This window comes from Triturus cristatus, chromosome 6 (assembly GCF_964204655.1).
Source record: "Triturus cristatus chromosome 6, aTriCri1.1, whole genome shotgun sequence".
Taxonomy (NCBI): Eukaryota; Metazoa; Chordata; class Amphibia; order Caudata; family Salamandridae; genus Triturus; species Triturus cristatus.
In genome coordinates, this window is record NC_140589.1 from 1,908,384,291 (window position 1) to 1,908,396,971 (window position 12,681).

The following is a 12,681-nucleotide window of genomic DNA, read 5'->3' on the forward strand; positions in this document are numbered from 1 at the left end:
TACTTGCAGGTAAGCAAGCTGAGCAGGGTAGGATTACGAACCGCCTGCTTGAAGGTCATTTATAAACTCATCCACCTTTTCGCAGGAATGAAAGATATGCATTTTGTTGTCGACAATCACTTTCAGGTATGCTGGAAATCTAAGCTGAACCGCTGCTCCTAAGCTTTTAAGTTGATCCATCCTCTTTCCTAGCTCCCATTGCCTGTTTGAGGTGGTGGTTGAAACATCCGATCTAAATTCGTATTTAGCCCCGTCGACCTCTACTGTTTTCAGACTGAGAGCTTTTGAAAGTATCTTCTCTTTTAAGGAAAATGTTAGGAAATTAAGCAGGATTTTTCTAGGCTTTGTCCTATTCGTACTTGACCTATACGGATCCCTATGTACACGTTGTATATCTCTTCCTATTTCCGCTTTGGATTCTTCAACCTGCAACTCTTTTTTAATCAGCCAAACTACAAAGGTTTTAATATCTTCTCCCTCCCTACCTTCTGGCACCTTCAAGATTTTTATGTCATTTCTTTTCTGTAAGTTTTCCAACTCTGTCAAGATACTCTATTTCTCTAGATTTTAATTTTGCTATCTCAACTGAGTTTGTAACAACCTTTTCTCTGAGCTCTTTTACCTCCTCCTCTAACATGGTTGTTCTATTACTGAGGTCATCTATTTTTCCCTCTAAAGTATCGCATGCCTGCCTTATTTCCCTCTGGTTCCCTTCCGATGTCTCAAACCTGATTCTAATCTCCTCAGTCAAAGCTCTTAAAAGCCCGCTCAACGCTTGATCTTCACTCCCTGGTTTGACAGGGCTTAACCCCAAGATTGCTGGCGTAGCTTCCTGCAGTGTCTTCTCTACCAGGGGGAGATTACTCATATTTTCCTCCATGGAAGGCATAGCTAACACTTGATACCTATTGGGAGATGCATTTTCATTCCAAAAATTCTGGGCCTGGTTCTGCAGGGGTTTTAGCCTGATCTGTACTCAAATCCTTTTCTGCAATGTTCACCCTCTCCATCCTACTCTCAGCCAGAATTATTGTTTGAGGCACAACTATAAAATATGTTTTTAGAGAGGGAGTATCCTTTACCTTCTGACATGCTGTTCACTTCCGTGCTGTTTTTTTTTTCACATTTACCTTGTTTGACTTGCTTTTGGCTGATTCAACCTCCTCCACAGCTCCCAACCCTTTTACATTTTTGGCAGGGCTTACTGTATCCTCTTGTTTGCCTCCCTTACCGTGCCTCAGTTTTCTTAGAACGTATCGTGGGGGTATTTCTACTTGTGAGACAATCTTATCACCTTTATAGAGCTTTAGTTGGGAACGCTGCTCCTTACCGCTAGCTCTCAATGAACTCTGGTCAAATTTGAATTTCAGAGCCGACTCCTGAAAAGAGTGGCAGCTTTGGAGCTCAGCCTCAGCCGAGTCCTCCCCACTAAAGTCCGAATGTTTTTCCGGGCGTCTTCTCTGGTCGTAACCTCATGTAAGTTTCAGAATTTCAAAGTTATTTAGGTTGCAGAATCATTCCAACCTTAGATCTGCCCCGGTTAAATGCTTCTTCGCTCAGACGATCTGTCAGGATCCCTAATGTGAGTCCCAAAGCGAAGCGCAAGGAACTTAGTTCAATAGGCGTTTCGGTTTCGAATGGGCTTCAATGGTCGAGTTTGTGGCATGCCCGCAATTCCAAGATGGCCGCTCAGGCGCTGGGGTTTGCGGTCTAGTAGTTGTTTACAAATCCAGAGAAACGATGTGACGCGCGCACGCCTGAAGTAATGCGCACTTCACCAAGACATTTCCTCAGAGTAGACGTGTTCGAGTGCGTTCCCAGTTTTGAAGTGAATTTTGAGTAAGAAGCTTTCCAGAGTAACGCTTGAGAGTAGTTCCGAGTCAAGAAACCGATACTTACTGAAGAGGTTAGAAAAGCCGCAAGAGTCCGTAGTGGGCTATTTACTGGGAGTCGAGTACGGAGTCACCACGTAACTACAGGGAAGAAACGAGTGAAGACTTCAGCCGCACCTGAAAAGAAAACCGAAGAAAGCCAAGTGAATTACTGTTAGAATTTTCGTTCACATTAAAATGTAAGAAGTTTTGAGACGCAATAAGTATAACCCTTACCAAGGTCAGCAGAGATCAGCATACAGAGTCCTGTAACAGAAAATGAAGAACATTATAGGATTTACTGAGAAAAGGTTCCTCAGGAAAAGTTTATAGACAATACCAACAGTTAACTAGGGAAGTAAGAAGAAAGACTTACCAGAGTATTAACAGCTCCGCAGAAACCTAAGGAGAGGAAGCAAACAGAAAAGGTTAAAAGCACAAAAGGCTTAATTTAGAAAACAACAGTTTTTAGAATAAGCAAGAGGCAAGAAAAGAAGGAAGAGAAATCACGAGAAGAAAGAGGCCACACACAGAAACATTAATGGTAGGTTTTAAAAGAGAAAGAGTTAGAAGATGTATCTAAAAGACCAAGAGTAAATAGGTATAATAAAAAGATATATGTTTTACAGATAATTAGCAACATCAATAACAAGAAAGAAGAAAAGGCAGAGTTGAACAGGAAGAGAGGCACAGAGTTCAGGATTCTGGGTAGGTAGAAAAATCATAAGAGAAGAGAAGAAAAGAGACAGAATAGAGTAGAGAATGAATAATAATTTGTTGTGTGCTTAGTTACCCTTAGGAGTCTTAAGAAGGCAGAGTGATAGCTGAAGAAGAATTCCAGATAGGAAAACCAGAAGGTCCAGAACCAGTCTCTTCTATCGTTTATTATTTTATCCAATTTCCCCCTTCCCCCTTGCTGATCAGTTAGAGCCAAAGACATATTTTGGGGCTGAGTGATTAGTAGTGGGAGTCGGGAAGCTAGCGACTTCTGTTCCTGTGCAAGACAATGGTAACCAGCGAGAAGCTGAAGGTGAGCTCTGACACGATCATGACGAGACTTCCCGACGCTCTGAGGGTGCTTCCGCGACCGGCTACACGCTGGCCGCCATGTTTTTCCCTCTTACCCGAAGACCGCTTAACATAACAGGTTGTCTGGTAAACCGTTTCATTTAAGAATAAAATTTGGGACGGTATCAGGCATGCCCCATGCAGAGCCTCAGTTTCTTGAACTTGCCAAGGCTTCGTGCCCCAGACTGATTTTAGGTCAATTATCTCTAGCCAATGGTCATAACCCTGAGTTGCCAACCCATTTCTAAATGAGTCCAATTAAATCAATTTAGAATGTGTGAGGATAAATTTAGATCGAGTTAACTATTGTAATTTAAAGTAGTATGACTCTGGATTGGACATGTTATAGTCGGTGAAATATGCAAACATATTTCTAAGAGTTTTTGAACTCCCCTCCACAGGAGTAGAACAATGTTCCCACTGTGTGTGGTTAAATACTGGTCTTAAAGAACTTGTTTTGTGTGAAAAATGATGCCCATAATGTTGATAACAGAACAGATCTGCATAGTTAGCAGAATTTAAATACAGCATCAAAAGCAGCATAATATTTCAAATCAGAAAACAATGAATGCACTGCTTTCACATCCCAATCATCTGAATGTATGTCCTGTGTAACCACATCTCCTAATGAGATGCAAAACATGTATGGCATCCTAAGAAATTCCATTGGACCGTGGACTTCGAAGGCTACTTTATCACAAACTATACCATCTGCCACTGGTAATGCTGAAATGTTCACATGTGCCAAAATACGTTTCATAATGTGGAACGAAGTGTGAGGGGCAAAAGTTCCATCAACAAAATTCACTGCAGAGCGTTCTGGTAGATAATGACCATTGATCAATAGAAAGAACACTGTTACAAATCCAATTGACATGGAGAGGAAAATGAGAATAAGCACCCATCAGATGTGTGTCCATGGGGGACCAAGTATATCTTCTTCTACAAAAATACATATATCTGATGGTGTCGTTGCCAGGTGCGAAGTCGATGAAGATGAGTCAGAGGAGAAGCTTGCACGATCCCCAAAATAACCACTTGCAGTCATGTTCATGAGCGGCGGTATTGCCAGGTCAGCTTGATGTTGTCGTGGACTCATTTGCACTTCACCAAGGAACTCATCTGTATGATATGTATACTCAACCTCAGTAGCGGAAGACAATGGTCGGATTGGTCGGATTGGGGAAAGGTCAATAGCAGTTTCCATCTCCGTTCCATTGACACTGTTCATATTCGTGGCGTTACAGGGTACCATAGCCAAGGAAATTACGCTGCTCGAAACTGCAGGTGTAACACTATTCAGAATCGGCCAGGTGGTGTACCTTGACATGGTCAACTGAGATGTATCTGTTATCTGTGCAACCAGGTAAAGGTGGTAAGATGACTGTACGAGTACCCTTCACTCCAAGGACCGGAACCGGAGCACGATACAATGGACCAAATTCCTTCTTTCAGAAGCCAGCCCGCAACAGGAATCAGCAATGATGGATCGAAGGATGAGGGCAAATGTTCAGTCTCTTAACTGTCATGGCTTTTTGTAGATCTTATAACACAGTAGAATGATTATCTACATCAAAAGTTGCGGCAGCCACCACAATGTCTAGACAGTCAAGGTCTGGCACAAACATTTTGATGCCAAAGAGCATTTTGTATGGGGTCCGCCCACTCAGGGATCTTTTAGGGAGATTATTAAGTGCCCTCTGAACTCCATACAAGTGGGCCAGCCAGTCCCTGCCAGTACCTAAGACTCTAGCTGTCAAGGATTGCTTTAAGTCACGATTCATTCGCTCCACAACCAAATTGCCCTCGGGCCTGTATGGAGACGAAAAATGCACCAGCACCTCCAATGACTTTATCGCGTCCTTGTAGGCCTTAGAGGCGAACGCTGGACCTTGGTCAGAGTGGAAGGTGCCACAGGCAAACATCCCAACGAAGACACACAAATTCCTAATGAAAGTTCGAGCGTCAGCACTGCGTTGTGGTCAAACCCAAAGGAATTTAGTGCATGAATCAACTGCAACTAAAATATATTTATATGCAGTATCAGAAGAAAACGGACCACAATGATCTAGAGAGACACAGCCGAAAGGTTTATTAGAAATGCATAGCTGTGTTTGTGGTGGGCGTGACACCAAAGACGGTTGGATCTGTTGACAAATGTCACAAGAAAGCATGTAAGCACTGGTCTGTTTGTATAAACTGCACCACCAATTATGTTGTTGTAAAATTGACACTGTCGCAGACACCCCGGCATGTGCAGAAGCCATGCCTTCATGTGCAGCTTTGATCAAAGCAGGTCTGTGTTCCATGTTGGGAATCAGCCAATCCCCAACTGTTGGAATAGATACGTAGGGTACATTTTCGGGAGATAAATGAAAAGAGTATTTAGAAGGGAAACCTCTAGGATGTACAGTTCCCTCCCTCGTAGCAGCAACTGCTGCCAAGATATGATTATCTATTTGAGTCATAGATCTTGTAACTGCTGCTACTGTACAAGTGGCTACTGCAGACTTGGCCGCTTCGTCAGCCAAGGAATTACCAAGAGCATGTGCTCCCACACGCTGATGACCATGAGTATGGATAACCTGTGTGAGAGGCAGACGCTGTTTAAGCTCTGCCACCCAAACCCAAAGCATTTTCTGCTTAATTGCGCTGCCTTTAGAATCTCTATAATCATTTTGAGTCCAAAAGTATAAATAGTAGGCCTGGGCAAAAATTTTGTTCCGTTCGCGGAAATTGCGATAATTTGACATTTTCGCGTTCCGCGGAGAGCGCGAAAATGTCAAAATTTCCGCTTTCCGCAGCTTGGCGATAATTTGTTTCTTGCTCGCTCTGTAAAATAATACATTCTCGCGCGCGCGCGATCGCCTTACCTGAATCCCTGCGTTCGCCGACAAGTTTTCTTGATCCGGTCGCGTTCTCCATGAGATGTTGGATTGTTTTTAGCCATTTGCGCTGTCTCGCGAAAGTTCGCGCCCGCAGTGGCGTCATGCGTCGCGCGATCATATCTTTCTTCTCGCGATCATGCACCGCGAGACAACTCAAAACAAGATGGCCGCGCCCGCGAGCAACCACATGGGTAAGTTGGCAACCCGCAACCATGCAGAAAATCTCGCGAACATGCGGGAAAATAATTTCCGCATCTTCACGATATTTCCGCTTGTTTGCGATAATTTGAAACATTTTCGCGATAATTTGCAAAAGTGGATTTCGCAAATTCCGCCCACCCCTAATAAATAGTCATTAAAAGACTGGACACAGTAATAGGAATCGTACACTATAAGTGCCCGATTCACAGAACTAACTTAAGACGAGTGTACCTAATGCTAAAGCGTTTCAACTTTGCTGGATACAGTGGGCTACGTCCTTGACGGCCTAAGATGTGACGTTTGTCTTTTATCCTGCACTTCGGACTCAGGAGTTTCTGATGTATGAACATGTTCATCCACCTCTTTTGTTCAGGCTACCTTTAAATGAATACAAATGTATCATTTATACCGATGGCTTGGCTCAACCGGCCACAGATTCCAAACATGCTTTTTCTGCAGCATGTGCAATTGTTGCTGGCTCGATCGCAGATGGTGAGTTTAAGTCTTCCATAGTGCATACTCAGGCACATGGGGACAGTACGGCACATTTGGCGGAGCTGTGTGCTCTTATTCTTGCTCTTGAGTTTGCAGATCCTAATGTCAATACTCTGAGGGCCCGATTCACAGAACTAACTTATGACAAAATCCTAAACTTAGTACCATTTTGGTATTCACAGAAGGCACTTACTCATTTTGGTATTCACAGAAGGCACTTACTCATTTCGGTATTCACAGAAGTTAGGAGTCCTAACTTTAGGACTCCTAAATGCCTTCTGTGAATACCGAAAGTCTTAAAATTAGGATTTTTCTCAGTTTAGGAGTAGTAAAGTTAGGACTCGTGGTTTGTCTGCCTCTGGTACAGCCTCCAAGCGGTTTGCCACTTGAAAGCTCACCACATCACCCTTGACATTTGCAAGGATCATGTCAGCAACCACATCAAACACCCCCACCAGTCTCATCCCCAATTCCACAGCCGCTTCGGCTCTGTGTTCATCCTGAACGCGTTTTATTAGAGAGGGAAGGACGGTCATGGAGGGAGTGCCGAAACACTTTGAATATACTGCTGCAAACACCTTGCCCCAGGTTTGTGAGAAGTTGGCCTGATGTATGCTGTCCACTAGTTATAGTGGGCACCTTGTATCAGTCCAAACAACCCCTTATTGGTTAAAGACAACCTGTATTGAAAGCTATCCTAGTGGTAGCTATGGAGAGCAGCCTTCAGGCTAAGTCTTGAAGGAATGTAAAGCAGCTTGTTTTACCAGTCTATAATCTCTTGAGTCACCAAATGAAAGATATCCACACCAAGTATATATATATATAAAATATATGCATTTATTACTAAACACACCCTCCTAGTCTTTTTATGAGACTAGAGGTCAAAACACATAAGTTACACTTCAATAATCACAGTAAAATAGCACAAATACACGTCAGCCTAGGGGCGAGCCAAACTATATACTAAAATAGTGGTATAAGAACCACGGTTTAACTAGACACAAGACCTAGAGCCTGTAGAATCGCTGGGACCCCAAGGAACCACCCAAGGTAGTGACACAGGGGACCCACGGGGCCATGTGCAGTGTGTGAACACAGCCGCGAGCTCCTGTTAGCTTCTATTGGGAAAGTCACGATTAGATTTTTAAAGATTAGGGACACTTAGAAATGAGTCAGGACCAAACCCTTTTGGACTTAGAAAGTTCTACGGCTAGCACCCACGGGAGCACCAGAGTACTCGTATTACCTCACCCAGGGAAGCCGGGTGCATAGGTGTCTTTTGGTGTCGGGTCACATCGTCGATTTCAATGGGAGGTAGCGAAGAAGTGCTGCTGCCGTGAAGATACGAAGTGTCCAAAGAGATCCAAGCCTGGATCAAAGATGAGAAGAACCTGAAAGCAGAGGGGACAGAGTCTGGGTCACTAGCCAGTGACCAGGAAGGCGATGAGCAGATGCCCACCAATGTCGGGTGATTTCAGGTGAAAGAGGTGAAGCTTGACTCTTCAGCCACGAGGACCAGGAGGTGTCGATGATGACCAGGAGCTGGATTTGAGCTGTCCCATGAGGGATGTTGAGTGCTGCAGCATCGGTGTCCGGATTGGACACAACAAGCCTTGGCAACAGCAACCCACGCAGAAATGAGAAAGATGCTTCGGTGCAGACCAGCAAGGTCTGTGGGACTCACCAGTTGGTTGGGAGTCAGGGCATGTCTGGAGCAACCAGGGAAGCCCAAGGAAATGCAAATTTACCCCCTCAGGGACCCACCAGTCAACAGACCAGGGATCACGAAGGGACCTCGAGACGAAACACAAAATGGCAGCCCACGGGTGCCTCTGAATGACCAGGCCAACAATCTTTAGTGGATTCAGTGCTCAAAATAGGGGCTACAAGTCAGCCCAAGCACGACTTCAAGAGACGTCAGGAAGTCAATGCACTTGCAGAAATGCACAGTGACCAGGAGTTCCGGTTCCACGCTACTCACGAGGACTGTGGGTCTCAGCTTTGCTGGGGACTCGGGTCGGCCTCTGGGAAGTCTGGAAATCCTCTACCTGGGCTGCAAATACTTCGGAGTCCGGCGGGAGCTTCGATAATGCTGTTGCAGGGATTCTGCTCATGCACAGAACTATGCGCTGGAAACCAGGACCTCAGTGAATTGTGGTGTACCAAAAACTCACCTCAGAACCCAGAACCCCTATCCGACCAGCATCAGTGTCCCATTCGTTATCCGTATTCTATCGGAGGTCCCAATGTATAGACAACTCAGAACAAGCGACTTAGAGTACTCTCAGGAATGGTGGGAATCAGAAATACCTGTTCGCTATTATTCTCATATCAGTCCACAACACGAGTAATCAGAGACACGATAAAGTTTGAAACGTTTATTTTATAAACTACGTGTCCTAAGATGCAGTACTTTGGCTAACATAAGCAGACAAATGATTAAAATCAAAACCATCAGCATTGTTACAATACCATAGAAAATGAAAGGAGAGATCATATTACAAATGACAGTGGAATACAGCCACCTTCCTTTCGCTAGTAAACTAATATTATTATACTAATAGAAGGTCTCTAGGCTTGAATGGGGAACCCCATACCGTAAAGATCAGCTTAGTTGAATCACATCACAGGATCAGGTGTGCTCTGCCCCTGGGAAAGCTCTTCTTCAGAATGTGTGTAAAGCATTCAGACTGCAATATTAAAAGCACTTGACTTTCAGGTATTTGCAGCTGTGTGCGTGGTATGGCTAAATAGTGGGCCGATCAACCTGAACTCAAAAACATGCATTGTCTGGCGACCCAGACTGTTTCTTTACACAATGTTCAGACCAAGGTCGCAGCGCACGTCTAGGGATGTGAACAACAGACAGTTCTCATGTGAAGAAAAAGGCGAGCAAGCAGTTTTAAAATAATAACATGTATCTGCAGTGTCATGTGCAAAAGCAGCAAAAGCGGCAAGATGGCTTTCTAACATCTAACGCGCTTATGCTAACATAACAATGTATGTATCTAAATCGCAGCCCTCACTACACCCCCCCCTTGATCAGACCACTAGCAAAATAGGGATATAATTAAGGGACGCAGAGTTCAAGTTCGATAGAACGGAACTAAGGGTACGAATTGGAAATCCATATAAAGGGCAGTGAAGGTTCGAAGAGAGAAAAAAACGATAAAAGGAAAAAAATATTTTGAATGGAAAAATGAACGGCGAGGCTCGGAAAGCCCGAATGTCGAATGAAAACCAAAACGTTTGTGCAAAGGAAAGTTGGATGACATCCAAGTTAATCCATCAATATATAGGCACAGTAAGTAGCAACAGCTTCCAACAGGAAGTCATTGGCATGTTCTGTAAAAGTGTCCGCCATCCAGTCAAGCAAGGTAAACAAACATACATGTTCTTCAATAACTGGAGCCTCTAGCACAATCAGAGGACAACTGGCGTGTTCTTCAAGATAACTCCTTGCCAGGAAGTCATATGCAGCCGTACCGGACTCCATGTGCTGCTCCACAGGCCATAATCCTGATGCCAGAACAGTCCAACTCATGAGCCACTAAGGGACTCATTAGTCGATCATAATCCGGGGCAGGAGACACCGAGTTTGACAAGCACAAATCCAGAGCCCATTCGAATGGACAATCCAGGCAATGAAAAACAGGCTGTACGCATGTAAAGTAGGAAAACCGGAAGGACAATCCATATGCTATGCTCAAGGTTGCCAGTGGTAATGTACCATAGTATTCAAGCATCCGGTTACGAAGATGGAGCAGCCGGGACAGGCTGTCGTGTGACAAACTGTGCAGCCAGTGCATAGTAAGCAGACCAACAACAGCACCCCAGCCATGAGGGCGAGAATCAACGGGAGACCGCCAAAGACGCTGGAAAAAATAAAATGAGAAAATGCCGGTATCACACCAAAAATAGTTTGGAAGGAGGTCACGAGGCCGGAGCCCACAATTTTGAAAAAACTGTGCCAAGCCAGTTGTTGATGAGGCATTAAAGATAGTTTGAATCAGGGCACCAAAATGAAGTGGGAGATCAGTATTCAAAAGCGCTTGCACCTCGGTGCGCGTATTTGCTACGTGAAGGACAAATGTTTCCCGGGAAGAAGTCAGTGCGACTTCTTTTTGAGACAATAGAGCCCTTATTCTGCTCCTCTTGTTGAACTCTGCTTTCAAGGTTGGAATGGAAGGCCAGATGGATACATCCAGCCGCCCATGCGGGGGTGGGAAAAGGACATTCTTACAGCAGACTACTCTCTGTGATACAGTCACTATGTAGGGAATTCCCACTAGCATCCCGCAGCAAGCCTCATTATTTAAAAGCAAATAACTACCGTTAGCCAGCAGCGTGAAAGAGGGTGTAATAGCTGGCACTGGAATCCCTTTCAGGATGCAAGCTAGATTAGGAGCGTGCACATTGCATGCGCCATGCAATTGAATGTGCCTACAGACTACAGAGTGATCAGGTGTGGAAGTGAATTCCTCACCTTTCAAATAGACCTCTTTACCGGTCTCTCATGCACCTGTATGTAAATGGGAGTGACCAAACTTCATGCAGGAAGGCAGTACCCAGTTGTTCATAATGTTTCATGCATGAACTGAGTTTAAACAGAGGAAATGGCAATGTGATTAACCCTTGGATAAGCCACACAGCGGAATTCAATTCGGCCATAGAGAAAGGCAAAGGTTCTAACTTTTCAATATGCAGTAATGAGTATGCTGCATCTTTCATGGACATGAATTGTTGTTTTGCAGTGATATTAAAGGGAAGGAATAAAGATGATGTATTTATATAGTCCCAGGGGACTTTCCCAGCCTTCAACGTTTGCAATGTCCATGCAAACTGCATTATAGAACGCAATTGATTTTGACCATGATACAAAACAGACATATCATCCTGCACAATATCAACAACAGAAGAAAAAATATTGTCTAAAGTGTAAATTCTGGAAGAAAGGGTGTTAATGCTATTATCTATAACAGCTAGTACTTTTTCCATATTGGCTTGATCAATAGCCCTCAATCTGAAAGCAGCTTCAATTTGTGACAACTTCCAAACTTCGTTATAAATAGCATATACCCATCTTTTGGACCTGCCACCTACAGGACCCTTAACAAAATCATACAAATCTATTTTGTCATGTAATTTAGATAAATGAAGTTAAATAGATGCCAAGGTGGAATGTTGCAGCGAAGATTGGCAAAACTTCCCTACAGAGTAGGTAGTTACTGAATGAGAAGATTCAAAACGGGGGTCCACACGAACCTGCGTATACCTCGGTTTCAAACTCAGAAAACGATGTTGGCAAGAATTCGAGCTCGTCTGCCATATTAACCATCCTTCCGGATCTAATTTTGAAATATTGAAGAATGTGTTAAAGATAGATGACTGCAACGCATCAAGGGACAGATCTGTATGATTATCCCAATTTGGATAAGCACCCAGATCCGGAGTAGAGGGAAAATGTAGTTTTTTCGAAGTCGCCAATCCAAAGCAGGTAATCTGAAAGATTGTTGAATTTAAAAACAACATGTGGTACGGGATGAGGCAGGCACGATGCAAAGCTTCTGTTCCTGTACCTGCCACGGTTTGGAACCCCAAACCGATTTAAGATCAATAGTAGCCTTCCACAGATCATAACCTCTGATTGACAAATCATCCATAAAAGATTTGGAATATAATAATTTAGTGTGTGTCAGCCTAACCTTCGAGGCAGACTCAGCTGCCACTTTAAAATAAAAGGAGGCAGGATTTGAAACAGTGAAATCAGAAAAATATGTGAATTTGTCCACCAACGTGGTGGAGCTACCTAGGATTGGCGTTGGACAATGTTCCCATTGGGTAAAATTTACAAAATTTCGAAACGTATTGGCTTTATGGAGGAAATGATTGCCATAATGTTGATAGCAAAACTGCTCACCATAATTAGCAGTATCTAAATACAAATCCTCAGCATCAAATGCGGCATAATATTTCAAATCAGAAAACAGTGCCTCTATGGCCTGAACGTCCCAATCATCAGAACGGATGTTTTGTTTAACCACATCACCCATAGAAACACGAAATACATTAGGTACATTGATAACCTCAGTTGGACCATGAATCTGAAATTTAACAGCATCCCACGCAATCCCATCTAACACAGGCCAGGCAGTAAT